We start from the raw sequence: 15,572 nt of genomic DNA on the forward strand, positions 1-15,572 counted from the left end.
GGTCCAAGGACAGCATGTAGAGGACTGACGTGCGATGATGATGCCTAGACGGCAGCTTTCCAAGCGCAATAGCGACAAGATGTCGAAGGCTGAATTGAAAGGCTAATAAAGGAGGGTAAACCCAAAAAGGTTGTCTAGGATTAAAGGCATGAGTAATGTGATCCACGCCCACTCCTTTTTAAGAGCCTTTGTCCTCACTTTTTTAACATAATTGTTGGTGAATGAACCATGCTCTTCGAGTTGTTTTGAGAGCAAGAGCCAATAATCAGCCAAATAATATTGAAATAATGTAAACCTAATTATTTTGTGCAACACTACCTCTTAGGCCTAAAATGCTTTCGAAGGGAGGTAGCCTCATATGCTGAGACCAAGAAAGTCCTATCCCAAAGAGGCTAGGCATCAAACCCAGGGTGACACTTTGTGTTGCCTAGGGGCCTACCAAGATCACAAAGGAGGTGGATATTTTCTTTTCGGTCATCGTAGAGGTCACCTCAATGAAGATAAGACATTAGACCAAGGGTGGTGCAATAGACTCCCCAAGGCATGTAATGATTGCAAATGCAACAAACACTTCTATGGGTTTGTTTTGTTTTGTTTTTTGTTTTTGAAATATTATTTTGACAAGTAGAGATTGGGCTCATATGTACAGATGATTACTCTCTGAGAAAGGCATGAGCATGCAAGAACACCTTCCAAAGGTTGGCATGAAGAGATATTGAGGCAAGGGTGACTACTGCATCAGTGACCTTTGGCAAGTCTAGGACCAATATGTGAGAGATGTGCAGACAAATTTCCACTCAATGATGTAAAAGGGGAAATCATGCTACGCAATGCAAGGTTTTCCATTTCTAAGGATGCTACTCTTATAGGTTTTCATCTATCCCAAACATGCAATACATATCTATATACACAATGCTCATCCAAGGTTTAGTATGCAGGGGGACCAACACACAAATGCTAGTGTAGTAGGTGCTAAATGAACAATTTCCTCACATATTGTGACCGAGACATAACAATATCGTGTTTGTTTTGGGTGAGTTGAATCCCCAAATAATAGTGAATCAGTCCCATATCTTATATACTATATCATCTATGTAAAGAATGATGATGATTGAATCCCCCCTTCTTTCTTAATGTAGAAGGTGGGTTCAATTGGATTGTTTTGGAATCATTATGTAGTCAAAAATGCATTTAACTTGGAGTATCAAGCACAAGAGCCTTTTTTTAAGCCATGCAAAGCTTTATTTAGCTCACAAACCTTATGCTCTTGGAGTTGCACAGTGAAGCCAGCTAGAGATCATGCAACATGCACATCCTCTTCAAAATCCATTAAAAATATTGTAATTATATTCAATTGATGTGTACCCAAACTAAAATGTGCAGCCATAGCAATCATGCATCTAGTTGTGGTAATCTTGGATGTAGGAACAAATGCCTTCTCATAGTCAATGCCCTTTTTCTCAATATATCCCTTTGCAACCAACCTTGTCCTATCACGATTCGCATGGTGGGTGTCAAGAATCCCAATGTGGGGTTGATCGTGGTATATACATATGATTAGCATATGATCAAGGTAGATTAAAGTAGACTAGGAACTCCATGGCATAGAAGAGATAGTATGCACTCTCAACTTATATTCTTTCTTTCTTATATTTCATTGCATAAGCTAGTTACATATATAACAGAGGAGATGCTCCATCAATGATCCCTCACACTTTCTATGTATGTCCCCATGTGACACCATACAATCCACACTTTACATGTGTGCCATGTGTGGCACACTTTGCTCCACATCTCTCATCCATATTCATGCACCGTATCATCTTAAGCACATGAGAGTGCTTTCACCTATACACACCTGCAAACACCGAAGCTTACATTCTCAACACCCCCTCTTAAGCAAGGTGTTGCCCTCAATCTTTCACCCATCCAATGTAGCATTGCAAAATTGTAATTGCTACCCCTTAATATTTCAACACTCCCCCTCAATGCTATATTGGAGTGTTTACATGGCTAGACACATCTAGTCTACCATATGCATGCTTTATGTGCATGTACAATATTCGTTTGAGCACCACTTGCTCGAGTGAATACAACATATCTTTTTTAACTACAATAGTGTTCAAGAAAGGCATGACAAAGCCACATGTGCAACAACCATATGCACACTTTACACACCATCACACTCGCAAATTCTTTTTGAGATCTCAATCTTGGGCAGAGGACCCAATATAAGCCAATTCTTATGCAATATAGCTCGAATACATATCAAGATTTACATGTATATAAACAACCATTTTTTAGCTCTATGCGGCTCAAGTAGGAGTAGCCTCATGTGATGGGTGAATACAAATTATCATTTTGAGCTATATATCTCAGGTACAATGACCTATGATATAAATGTGAATCATGAAGGCAATTACAAGTCACTTTTTCTTTGTGTGTGTGACCATGCTTTAAACAAAGCCAAATTTGATTTAATACTTTAGAAAGATTTTTTTTATTTTTTAAAAAAAGTGATAATGCTTTGTGGCTGCTTCATCTTCTTCTCTCTATCTTCTTCTTCATCTTTGCCTTTTTTAACCCTTATCTAGTTCTTCTTCTTCAAATATTTTATCCTTTACATCATTTTCTTCATAATTGTGCTTGTGCTACACGTGGTGCCTGTAGCATTAATAGGTGTGTGGGCCACATCTTCTTCATTCTCATGTCAATCTATACTATTGGCCTACTTTTCTTTCTGTGTCTTGTTGCTATTCAATGACGCAACCCCTAAGCTTGCAAGCACTGAGCTCGCAAGTAGAACCTAAGGGAAAGGGGGGCCATGTCTCTGATTTGCCTGCCCACTTAATCCTATTGATCCTCTTCTCTGACAATTGACATGGCTTCCCAACAAGCAAAACAACACTTTCAGAGGATGGCAAGAGGAAAGAGGAGCGATCCGAGAGAGTTCGGTGTAGGTGTCCTATGGTTTTACCACCCTTTCAAAGCCAACAAAACCATTAGGTTTTCCATCTGAGTAACAAAGGAGAAGCTTATGTTTGGTGCAAGTTTTTGGGTATAGAAGGGTGAAACAAGACATTGTGAAGGGAAGAACATGTTTTCTTAATCAAGGATTGGTTTTTGAATACTTTGAGCCTCTAGTCTCTTGCATGTTTGTTTCATCTCTCATTTCTCTCTACTATATGTAATATCTATCATCATCTCTACTCTCATACAAGAATCTACCGAATCTCTTACTACTATCAATCCCTATACATCTATCTATCCATTACTACTCTTATTCACTCCTAGAGCTAGAGACTCGGTGTCTTCTCGACATATGCATAGATTATATTGACATATTTTTAATGAATATCCGATGTGAAGCAGGCGGTGTGGGAGTTCAAAGCTATGACGAGTCTAGCTACCGATGAAGGTGTTGTGCAGCAAGAAGACATATTGCACATGTTTAGGGAGTTTGCAATAATGTATATGCAACAACAACAAAGCATGGAGAGGATGGAAGAATTTATAACAAAGGGACTTCAATCGGTGATAAACAAGGTAGACCAATTTGAAGGTCATGATGTGTCTAAGTATCTCAAGACATATGCAAAAAAGATGGAGTTGAGTAGGATCTCATAGCAAAAAGTGATAACAAATTTTGAGTTGGTTGTTATTATGGAGATAAAAACAAGGATTAGAGAGATACAACATGCATTGCTAACAATTGGGAAAATTTCAAGAAGGTGCTCAAGGAGGAATACTTGATGGAAGATCTAGAGCACGTAACTAAGAGGACTTTCTTGGAGTGGATTACTAAACCAAATAAAGGGCTATCCCCAAGTATAGTGTCTTCAAGCTATATACCCTAGTGTACCGAGAGCGGTCATCAATAAATGTAACAAAATAAAAATGACCCCCAAGAGAACGGGTCTAGATGGGACCACATACATGGCTATGTATAAGCTACAATTCTCAGACAACATGCACTACATCATTATTTTTGAATGTAAACTGATGCATTTTACCATGAATGCAACCCTTATAAGCATGGGGAGGGGGATTATCTAAAGTAGGCAAGGCATCAATAATCTAATATTATTGATGGGTTATAAGGCTACCAAAGCTCATGTGCCCATATCTAGCATGCTATAACTCTATATTTTTCATTGCAAGAGTGAGTATAGCAAATTGAAAATGCTCTATATAATCTATTTACATCATCATCCAAAAGAAAGAGATATTTGTACAAAGTTCTACAAAGCTTTTGATGCATAATCATCCTGTCTATCACATGTAATGCATTAGTCATTCCTTGAAGATGACCAAAAAGCCACTTCCATTAAAAGTAGACACTAGAACTATTCTAGTCTCTACACATACAAAATGAGTCAGTTTGACTTAACCACAATTAGTATGTGTGGTCAGTTTATTGACCTATCTCTTCACTATAGTGTGTGACTTAGTTATTGTTGTATGTTATTTTACATCTTTGGAATAATAAAGAAGATGAGAGTTCACTGCCCTTTGACTTGACAACTCCATTCTTTGTCTATCTCTTCCCCTCTCTTTAAACATGGTATCAGAGCTCGACTTTGCAAGAGCTAGAGCTATGAAACTAGACTTGATCTTTAGTCTGTGAACTTAGAGTCTATGAGAAATCCTGCAACAACCCTTTTTTTAGTAGAAGCTATATCTTACTGCAAAAATGAATTTTGGAAAAATTGCTGGTAGATCTCACCTTTTTAGACATGATCTATAACTTTGCAGAAGAAAGTTTTTCCAAATTTTGCACGGATTATGAGATATTCAACACAGACATATGCAGACTAGTTGTTTATTGTAGTGGAAAGTACTCTCATTTTGGCTTGAGATATCAGCAATATATTTTGTAAACGCTTAAGAATGCTTATGGATGATGAATATATTTATGTATTGGAGCTCCTAGGCGATATTTTGCTACTATATCTCACTAGTTGAGGGCTAAAGACATTGAACTATGCTTAATAGTCATGACTGCAAATTTACTCTTTGCATGCTCCAGATGCTTCTATATTGTAATGTCTGATGCCTTGAGAATTATTTGCTAAGTTTAGAGCTACTTTGGTACTGGTTATAGTAGGTCTTATACTAGTTATTATTCTTGGAAAGGATCTCCTTCGTGTTTGCATGATATATATGCAACTATCGATGCTTATATGAACATGTGTTGAAGTTGGGATACTATCGTGATGTCTTAAGATGCTTTTGGATTGATTTGAGCTTGCATTCTACTTAGTTTTAACTATCATTTTACTGTTGTAATACAATATACAACTAGCACTTATTTGGGATAGGTTATGTATAAATCAGTTTGATGACATTGGATCATGTCCATTGGATATATTAATACCTTAGTTGTCATATACACATACATGGATGTTTATGGAATGCTTTAAGCTGCAAATCTGAGTTGCATTTGATATTTTGGAGCTTGATTGAATTGATATTGGGCTATGACATATACATCTCTTTTATGTCATTCTGAGCAGTAAATGCATGCTCATAATGAGCTACATTGAACTACAACCAGCTTACTTAATCTTATATGTCTTTAGTAGTTGACACTTGTTGGAATCTTGGTTGTAAAATATTTGTGGATATAGTTAGTAAACCATGATAGGTCTTTGCAAACTATTGAAGGCATTACTATGGACATCCACTTTACTACTATGTATAGTTGACTGCAGCATCATGGTGGCAAATGCAACAAGTATAAATAATATTACCCAGATTGTGGGGGAGAAATTGGACAATAAGAATTTCGCCTTGTGGAAGTTTAGAATATAGAACTTTCTTGTTGGAAGAGGTTATTAGGACTTATGTATTTTAGAGATAAAGCTGAACCAAAACTACCAAATAGAAATCCAACACTTGAGCATCACAAAGCTCATAGACAGTGGATAGAAAGAGTGAGTAAAGTCTTACATTGGTTCTTATTATGCATATCAGATGCTAAGGCCATGCAAATCATTGATTGTCAGTCTCCAAAGAATGTATGGGAGATTCTTATGAAAATTTATGGGAATGTAACACATGCAAGGAAAATTTAGCTTAAGCAGTAGTTTAATAACATGATTAGAAATGGCATAAGTATACATGCTTACACCATTGAAATTAAAACTATTACTGATTAGCTTGCTTCTATTGGATCAAAGGTCAATGATAATGATAAGGTTACAGTTACCTTGAATGGTTTGGGTAAAGAGTACAAAACCTTTGGCACATCTATAAAGATTGGAACCCCCTGATTGGGATGAGTTACTTGCATTGTTGCTACATGAAGAAGTAAAGCTTGGATTGAATATAGGTTCAAGTACCTCTCAAAGTAGAGATACTATCTTTTACTCTAGTCAGAGAGCTAGAGGTGGTAGGGCAGCTCGAGGAGCCTATCAAGGTCATGGTGACATCGAAAATAACTATGAGCAATAGCAATAAAATGCTTGGAACAATCAAAATGTACAAGTTATAGAGGATCTGGATCTTTTAGAGGTAGGGGGAGATCACCAAAAGGTAGAGGTGGTTGGTAGTAGTCTAATGAACAGTTAAATAGAGACAAAGATTGTTATTATTGTGGAAGTGAACATATAGCAAAAGAATCTCATAAGAAGTAGATTGATATGAAAGCTAAGGGCAGACAATATGGTAACAATGCATCCTCTAGTGATGCTACTGATGATCCATTAGATAGGTTGTTTGCCATGACACATGTATTGAAGGATATACCTAATCAAGGAAAGGCTGATGAAAAGTGGTACATGAACTCACGTGCCTCAAATTATATGACCTCGCATGGAGAGTGGTTTAATGAGATGACTATATGCTCTTATAGCTATGTATGTAGATGTGACGATACACATCATGACATTAAGAATATAGGTGTTGTACCATTGATCATGCATGATGGGAAGAAAAAGAGTCTCTATGATGTTCTACATGTATCATCTATCACTAAAAATTTGTTGTTTGTTGGACAAGTGGTCAAGAAGAATCTGCAAGTTAGATTCAATAGAGACATTGGTTATATTGAAGAATATGGAAATGGTTGCAAGCTGACTGCAAAAGGAAAAAGGGATGGTTGTATGTTTACCTTCGATGTTATTATTCTTGAACTAAAGGTAGCCATGTTTGCATATGATAGTGGAGTAATCAAATATGTTAAAATATGGCATAAGCACATTGGGCATGTTAATATACAATGACTGAAAACTATGCAACAAAAAGAGATCGTACTTGGCCTTTTACGATTTAAGTATATGGACTTAGGACATGTATGCTCAACTTGTTAGTTTGGAAAGAGAGCAAGGTTTTCATTTCTTAGAGACATGCCAAGAACAACACTAAAACATTGCAATTAGTGCACTCAGATGTTTGGGGTCTGACACATAATGTATCATTTAGTGATGCAAGGTATTATGTATCTTTCATTGCAGGTACATTGGGCTGTATATTTTGAAGCACAAGGATGAAGTGCTAGATGTCTTTAAAGAATTCAAAGGTCATACTGAAAAAGAGTTTGGGTCTTATATCTCTTGCTTGATATCATATGGAGGAGATGAATATGTCTCTCATGAATTTGATAGGTTTTTGGCTAAGCATGGAATCAAAAGGTAGCTTACATATAGCTATACACTGCGATAGAATGATGCAATAGAGAGGAAAAGTAAAGTACTTATGGAAGATGCAAGAGCTATGTTGAATGAGAAGAATTTACCAATGGATTGAAGTAATTGTCACTGTAATGTATGTTTTGAATAGGACTCCTATAGGTGATACTTATGACATTACACCTCATGACAAACTGTATGGACATAAACCTAATATCAACTATTTAAAAGTCTTTGGATGTATTGCCTATGTGCATATATCAGATGATAAAAGGAAGGAACTAGATTCAAAGTTAGTCAAGTTTGTATTTGTTACGCATGGGACAAAAAAGCATACAAATGCTACAATCCTTCTACACGTGAGACATTGGTTGGCAAAGATATTGTGTTTGATGAGTTAGCTTCTTCTTTGTATGGCAGTCAAAATGTGGTTATTTTTTATGGACTAGAAGAAAACACTGATGCTAAAATTTATCCTTTAGATAATACTACTGTTAGTGGGCCTACATGTGAAATGCCTTCTACTATAGGCTCCTTGTGCACTCATGGTTCTATGTCCATTAATACCGATATGTCAATGAGGGGGAGATTAGATAAATGCAAAGTAAAGATATTTGAATATGTTATTGCACCACTTACTTCTAGCTATGAGTCACATGGGAATGACAACTTAATAGACAGTAAACTTGGTATACCATCAACTACTACACATGGAGTTAGGCAAAACAAGTATATATCACATGGGAGTGACAACTGAATAGATAGTAAACTTGGTATACCATCAGTTACTACACATGGAGTTAGGCAAAACAAGTATATATCACCTCATGAGAGGGAATCTCATAATGCACTGTAGTTGAGAAGGTCAGAGAGAGTCATAAAGCCAATTGATAGACTGACTTATAGTGAATATTTAGCCAAACACTTTTCTTACATGACAAAAGTAATCAGTCATACAGAGCTGACAAAGCTCAATGAAGCAGTTATTAATGAAAATGGGTGTGCAACTATGGATGAAAAGTATGTTGTTGTAATGTGCCTAGGTCGCAACCCCAGGGGGTCCACTAGGGTTTACCGTATGGTACCACATGAGTGTAAGGGAGGAGGGTTATCTAAGGGAAGGAAGGTACATTTTATAAGGTAAGGTCCCTTAAATAGGGGGTAGATAAGGGGTATTTTCATATATTTCTTGCACGTAGGTGATGTCTCCTTATTACTACTAGTGAATTCCCCATGGTCGCGACACGTTTTAGTAGTCCATCGAGATCTAAAAGATGCTACCTGGCACTCCCACGGAATGTCATGGGGTTTGTCGGTTAGCAACTCCCAAGTCTACTTTGCAATGAAACGTAATGGCTAGCCATATTAGGATCGATCCGAATCTTTCTAGGTTTCTAATGGTCAACTCATTCTACAACCTTTTAGCATCGATCTACTTTGCGCAGAGCATCTAAACCGAGGTGGACTCATATTGCACTTGGTTCAAAGAGAATGGGAAACAAGAGGGATGCATCGCTCAACCTCTCTACCCGTAGGGTAAAGTCCCATTCTGGTCCCCTAAAACAATATGAGTCAGGGTTCTACCCTACATTATCTAAGGTCAATACATCATCACAATTTGAATGTTGAGAAGCCTCCTAGTTCTCTGGGACCACCCTGCGGACCCACCATCAAGGGTTCCGCCCACCCACTTCCCTTGATAGCTTTAGTTTCCTACTTACCTAAGGGCACATTAGTAGTAACACATACAAGCAGCTTCCTTAATTAACCCATTAGTCACATGTTCATTTACGTAATTTTATGCAATAAAATGAAAACATATTAGACAAATTCCTTGAAAGTAAACTTTATATTAAAATTTCGATTGAGATACAAATCCTATCCATGGGACGATTCTCGCAATTCATAAGGATGTGTCTTATTTTCCTCTAAGCTTTCACCCTTGCACTAGTAACATGGCCTCGAGATTCCTTCCCAAGTTACATGGACCATTTGAGTAGGACTCCGAGGCAGGGGATTTACAGCCAGATCTCCTTAGCACCCGAGCATCCTCCTACAAACAGATGTTTCTACACGAAGAGACCTCTCATGATGGGTTTGGTCCACATTCCTGACATGGCTATTAAAAACCCCCTTGGATAGGGTTGGCAGCTAGCTAGGGATACTCAATACGCCTTTCCCAAGTGTTTCAACTTGAATCCAATTTGAAAGATTTTTTTCTTATCACTTCCTTTGTTAGATGACTCATTTTCCAAATAGGTGTTTCTAAGTACAAACACAAGCAGAAGTGCACAATATGTACTAGACAATTCTTTATTCTCTCTGCCGAAGGAAATTTTGATTTGATGTGATAGCATCTAGTCTCAGCTTTATTCCTGTTATTGTTCAAGATTTCCAGAGATAAACCAATTTAATTTTCTCATTCTTTTGAATGAAGGAGTATCCTTGCAATGACCGCAATTTGGAACATTGGCTTCCCTACAAAGAAACCTTTTGTATTTATTTGAACTAGGATTTGTCACATAATTCATATAGTTACTTAAGGACTTTGAATCCCTTTCAACTTCAAGCAAGATGGGCCTTGAGAAGAATCCTTCGACTCTTTAGGGTTTGAAATTCTTTCAACTTCCTAGGAAGCCTACGTATTCTATTACAAGTTCAATCTATGTTTTGTGAGATGTAATCGGATTTCCTATTATTTCAACCAAGAAAACAAATGCGGATGCATAAAACCTATCTAGCTTAATTGTAGTTTAATGCGTATTCTTGAAACTTTTCATATATATATTATCACGAAATTTTCATGCAAAATATGTGCAATTTAATGGCTTCTAAGTGCAATTTTAATCGATCACCTGAGATGAATACGATGAACAAAATTTTCCTAGTATGCTCATTATCATAAAACATGCTCAATTAAGTTGCGATAATTAATGTAAACATTCTTTTTTACAACATTCTTTTCCCTAATACAACATGGTGCACCTGATTCATAAGAGATGTATTTCCTGTAGTTGTAGTCCCTTGGTTAGTGGTCCCGTTGTTTGTGGTGAGAGTTTCAGCGTGTAGAGAGATCTTTCACTTAGGGCCCATAGTTTGCAAGTGGATTTGAGAGATAAAGGAGGAATGGATTTGAGATGGGAGAGCGTAAGAGAAGATGGCTTAGTTGAAGACCGAGATAGGGGGAATTGAGCTAACTCTCTCCCTCGCAACCTCTCGGGGTAACCTCTCTCTCTCTCTCTCTCTCTCTCTCTCTCTCTCTCTCTCTCTCTCTCTCTCTCTCTCTCTGAAGCTCCTTCTCGCAATCTCTTGGAGGGGTATCCTTCTACCTCCCTCTCTCTACCTCTCTCTTGTAGCCTCTCAGGGTCTCCTTATGCTTCTCTGATTGTTGCCCATGCCTCATATTTATAGCTAAACAAGAGAAAAAGGATTGTGGCTAAGAAGAAGAGCTCTTTATGGAGGGGATTTTGAAAAAATCAACAATCTAATGCTCAAATCACAATTCTGATAGTTTCATTGGCTCTGAAAGGAGGGTAAAACCCCAAGACACTTGATTAGAAATCTTCTAGATCACTCATTCTTCTTCATGTTCGAAGTGTTGTTTGCTGCTTGTAAACTACGATTGCGACGTACACGATTTTGCCAATCCTTTTACTTTTTGCATTAAATCTCCAAAACAAGCTTTAAAAACCACTTACTTTTTTTTACATGACATCCTATTCTAGAAATCTCCATAGCTTTTTAGGATATTTACAATAAGTAATATCTAAAATATGCTAGTTTTTTCTAAAAATCTAATATTTTTGGACCATCCATACTACACACATTAATACTAGTGATTACTATGGATCATAGCTCTTATTCACGTTGTAACTTCTGTGAAGGGTGGCTACAGTCATTGTCAATCTAAGAAAAATGTCGGATTATGACTCTCAATTTTTTTATTTTTTTATTAAATAAAATTGGTTAGTTATTAATGTTAGTATTTTTTACTTTAGTTAGTAACCTTACTAACTTATTAATTGACTAACTAACTTTCAAACTAACCAACTAATTTTTAATTACATGGAAGTATTATAGTTGCATTGGCTGAAAATGACACTTAGATTTGGTCAAATTGCATGAATACAAAACATCCCTTGGCTGTAAATGAGTTTACAGTGAAATGCAAAGTAGATGGATCTTTGGAGAGATACAAAACACACTTTGTTGCTAAAGCTATGTGCAATATGGCCTTGTTATGAGGAAAATTTCAACCCAGTTGCTAAAATAACAACTATGGTAACGATGATAGCATCTAAGGGATGGAAGCTTTGGTAGATGGATGCCAAAAATGCATTTTTGAATGGGGATCTGATTGAGAAAGCGTATATGGAATAACCTGAGGGTTATGCACATCTAGATTATTCAAATCATGTGTGTTATAGGTTGAAAAATGCACTTTATGATTTGAAGTAGGCACCGAGAGTATGGAATTCTAGGATCAACTCTTATCTAGAGAAACTTGGATTTCAAATAGAAAATGCATATCATAGTCTATTCACTAAGAAGACAGGTTATACATTTTTGTCATTTACGTAGATGACTTGATCGCCACATTAGGAAAAAAATGAACTCACAAATGGGCCTTTTAGCCCCCTCCTCTCCTTCTTAAAACAAGGAAAAGAGGAGAGAAGAATAGTAAAATAATCCTCTTCTCTCTCCACTTTTGCAATCTTGTTTTACCTTTTTTATATTATCTACAAGATATACTGAGATTCCTTCTCTCTCCTCATTCAAGAAGTCTTTTTCAACCAAATTATATATTAAAAAAAGAGTTAGTTACGGGAGTATGGTGCTTTGTTTTCAATGCAAAATGATTAGTAGATATGAGGTAATTGATTTTTTAATCGAGAAGAAAAATGAAATTTCAAAAGTTCTTTTTAAGATATTTTGGGGATTTTTTATATTCTAGCTTTTGGTCAAAAAACAAACAAACAGGTCAAATTTCATGTTTTTTAGAAATGTTTTTGGAGGTAAAATAGAAATGTCTAAAATATGAAAAGTCTTGGACATCCCTATCCTCTGAGCTTTTTTTCTCCATATCTATACTCTCTCATGGCTCTGTTGTGATCTCTTCTCTATGTTTATGCAACCTTCATTAACATAGTGAATTACTTACACCCTCCTTTTCCTTGGTACCTTTGTGTACTTCTCTGTGCACCTCCACTCTACCTCTTGTGACAACCAAGTAGACTCAATGTTTCTATTAATAGTAAAATGAATACAAGAAAGAAGGAGCTACATATTGAGGTAGTGATTGGATACGATCCATTATTCAAAAGAACCCACTGCACCAGTGTCGACCCTCAAGTTTTGCAGAATTATAGGCAAATGGGATTGAAACATGTGGACTTGTGGGTTGATGGGGGAATCTACCCAATTGACCCCTTAAACAATAGACCTCCAACTTTCTCAGGAATCGCAAATTTGCTGAAGTATGTGTGTGAGGGTGAAAATGGGTTGCTCGGTTATACTAGGTGGCTCAATGATTAGGCATTCAAAGTATTTACAACTTGCTAAGCAACCATTAAAAATTGTTATGATGTGATCGTTGCACATCAACTTCATATACAACAGCTCACAGGACAAGTGGTACAGCTGAATGTCACTATAATTCAACAAAACAATCAAATTATTTCAATGCAAGGCACTATCCATGACACTGGTATCTCATATGAGGAGGCAAAGGCACAATTGGACGACCTGAGAAAGATCAACAGCAAGCTAACACATGAGCACAAACAAAAGAAGAAGCCAATCAATGAGCTAATTGTGAATAGCGATCAGTGGAAGCACCGTATCAAAGCATGTAAGGTAGCTCAAAATGAGAACCTAGGTGAGGTTGAGGTTGGATCATGTATTAGTAGATTGCTGAAGGCAAGTACATTAAAAAATGCTTTGAGCAATCCTAAGTTTAAGGCTATAAAGGAAAAGGTGATTGAGTGCACATTAAAAGATGTATCAAATGAGTTCTCAGCTGTGGATGCATAATCCATTTGTGACAGGGCCGGTATTAGCACAATGACTTACTCAAAGATATTCAAAGGTGTGAAGGCTGGGTTTGGTCATGTGTTGAAGAGAAATAGAATCGTGCCTCTTCCTCAACCTTCAAAGTTAATAGAGGCAGGATGACAACTTAATACAAAGGTTTTGGAGCTGATAGGAGATCCCATGCATGTTTAATGCATGGAAACACTAAAGGTTGGGACCAAAAATGCATATGAGGTGAAGTTCACCGAACTCAATAATTACAATTTAGATTTGTACAAGCTGCAATGGGCAATGGTGATGTACTACAATATGTCGGTTGAGGAATGTTATGGTGAATTGTAGTTTGTTATAAAAGTAGATGAAAGTGAGGTCATCAAAGTAGTAAATCTTGAAAGAGTTAGTGTAACCCTAATGAATAGAGCTTGAAAATTCGACAAGAATAACCCAAGGAACTTTAGTGTTCAATTCGAGCATCATGTGTGGTGGCTCAGTGCATTGGAAGTTCCTAAGGAAACATTTGAGGTGTTGCAACTGTCCTTTATGCACACAAGCATTCCAAGCATCATTGATAATCAGGAACATGGTGAGATGCTCTCAATTGAAGGGTATGGTCAATACTTGGTTAATGGCATCTTGTAGGAGACTTGAAAACTTTAAAATGCATGTGTGGAATCTCTAATGGTGCAAATACAAAGAATCCATGTCTAAATTGCTTGACAGAGAGGATGGAAGGAAAGGACAAAAAGAAGAACTGGCAAAGGGTGATAAGTGATGGACCGACACACAATAGAGAAGATCCCACTTGGAAGCCCATCTTCAACATTCCATTGGATTAGATTTACATTTTTTCATTATATGCTTTTGTTAGAATCATAGAGAAACTTGTATATGAATATATTTGATTTGCTTATAGAATGCAACCAGAAAAAGAAGCCATTGCAATGTGTAGGAATGTGGAGTGAGTGCTATCAAAAATTGGGCTACATAAGCATTAAGTGATTCTTGAAAAAGATGAAAAGAGATCTGGAAAATTTGGTAGCTTACCAAAAGAGCCTTGCTTTGAAGGAGCAAAGGCTAGGAAGTTTCTCTCACCACCCATCAATGAGGAAGGGAATGTCATGGTTCATAGGCCGTCACATGACTATGATGGGTGGAAAAAGTTATATTTTGTAGTTCCTGATCGAAGTAATGGAGGAAAAACAAGGTTGGCCAAAGCTAAGGTTTGGATAAGTCCTAACAAATTGGCTCTCTTACTTTGCAAGATGGTGTTTAACAATGAAGATAAGCAAGAATTTATCAATGATGTGCATAGCTTCTACGAAAACATGGTGGAAGCGTGGGGCAAAAGCTCTATCACACATCACATGGTACATACTAAGTTAATATCTTAAAATTGTATGAATTGTATAAACTATTGAGCATAGTTTTACTCATGTGTGATATGTGTCTTTGTAGCATATCCTTGAGGCACATGGGCCATATTTTGCAGAAAAGGAAAGCATCAAAGTTTGTCCACACAAGGGATGGAAAATTCACATTGGATAGCGCATGTGGTGTATACCAAAGAAAAACCGATCCTAATGGAGGGGTGAATGGCAGCAATCCAATGATCCAATTGCTATCTTGGTGGTATAGGATTATAGTAGCGGATGAAATTAAACTCTCGCAAAAGAGAGCAAATGAAAGTGCTGATGAATTGGGTTGCAAACATGATGGAATCACGTCATGTCACTAAAAGAGTGTGTTATGAAGCCTCAAGTGCCAAAGAAAACCATGCAAAGTGACTAGAAACAAGGCTTCGACAAGGCAGCAAATAGATTCAAAGAGAGATAAGATAGTAAGATGAGCAATGTGTTCAATGTGAATGCAATTCATAGTTTAAGAGAGAAAGAGAGAGTATACATCTAT

At 36.9% G+C, this 15,572-nt stretch overlaps 1 protein-coding gene across 4 annotated transcripts in view; it reads left to right on the top strand.

Moving 5' to 3' along the window:
• LOC148019508 (uncharacterized) overlaps positions 1–15,572 on the top strand; it is a 102,420-nt gene that overhangs the window by 37,563 nt on the left and 49,285 nt on the right. The window lies entirely within an intron of this gene.

This window comes from Lygodium microphyllum, chromosome 19, assembly GCF_053477565.2.
Source record: "Lygodium microphyllum isolate KBCC chromosome 19, Lygodium_microphyllum_v1.1.10, whole genome shotgun sequence".
Taxonomy (NCBI): domain Eukaryota; kingdom Viridiplantae; phylum Streptophyta; class Polypodiopsida; order Schizaeales; family Lygodiaceae; genus Lygodium; species Lygodium microphyllum.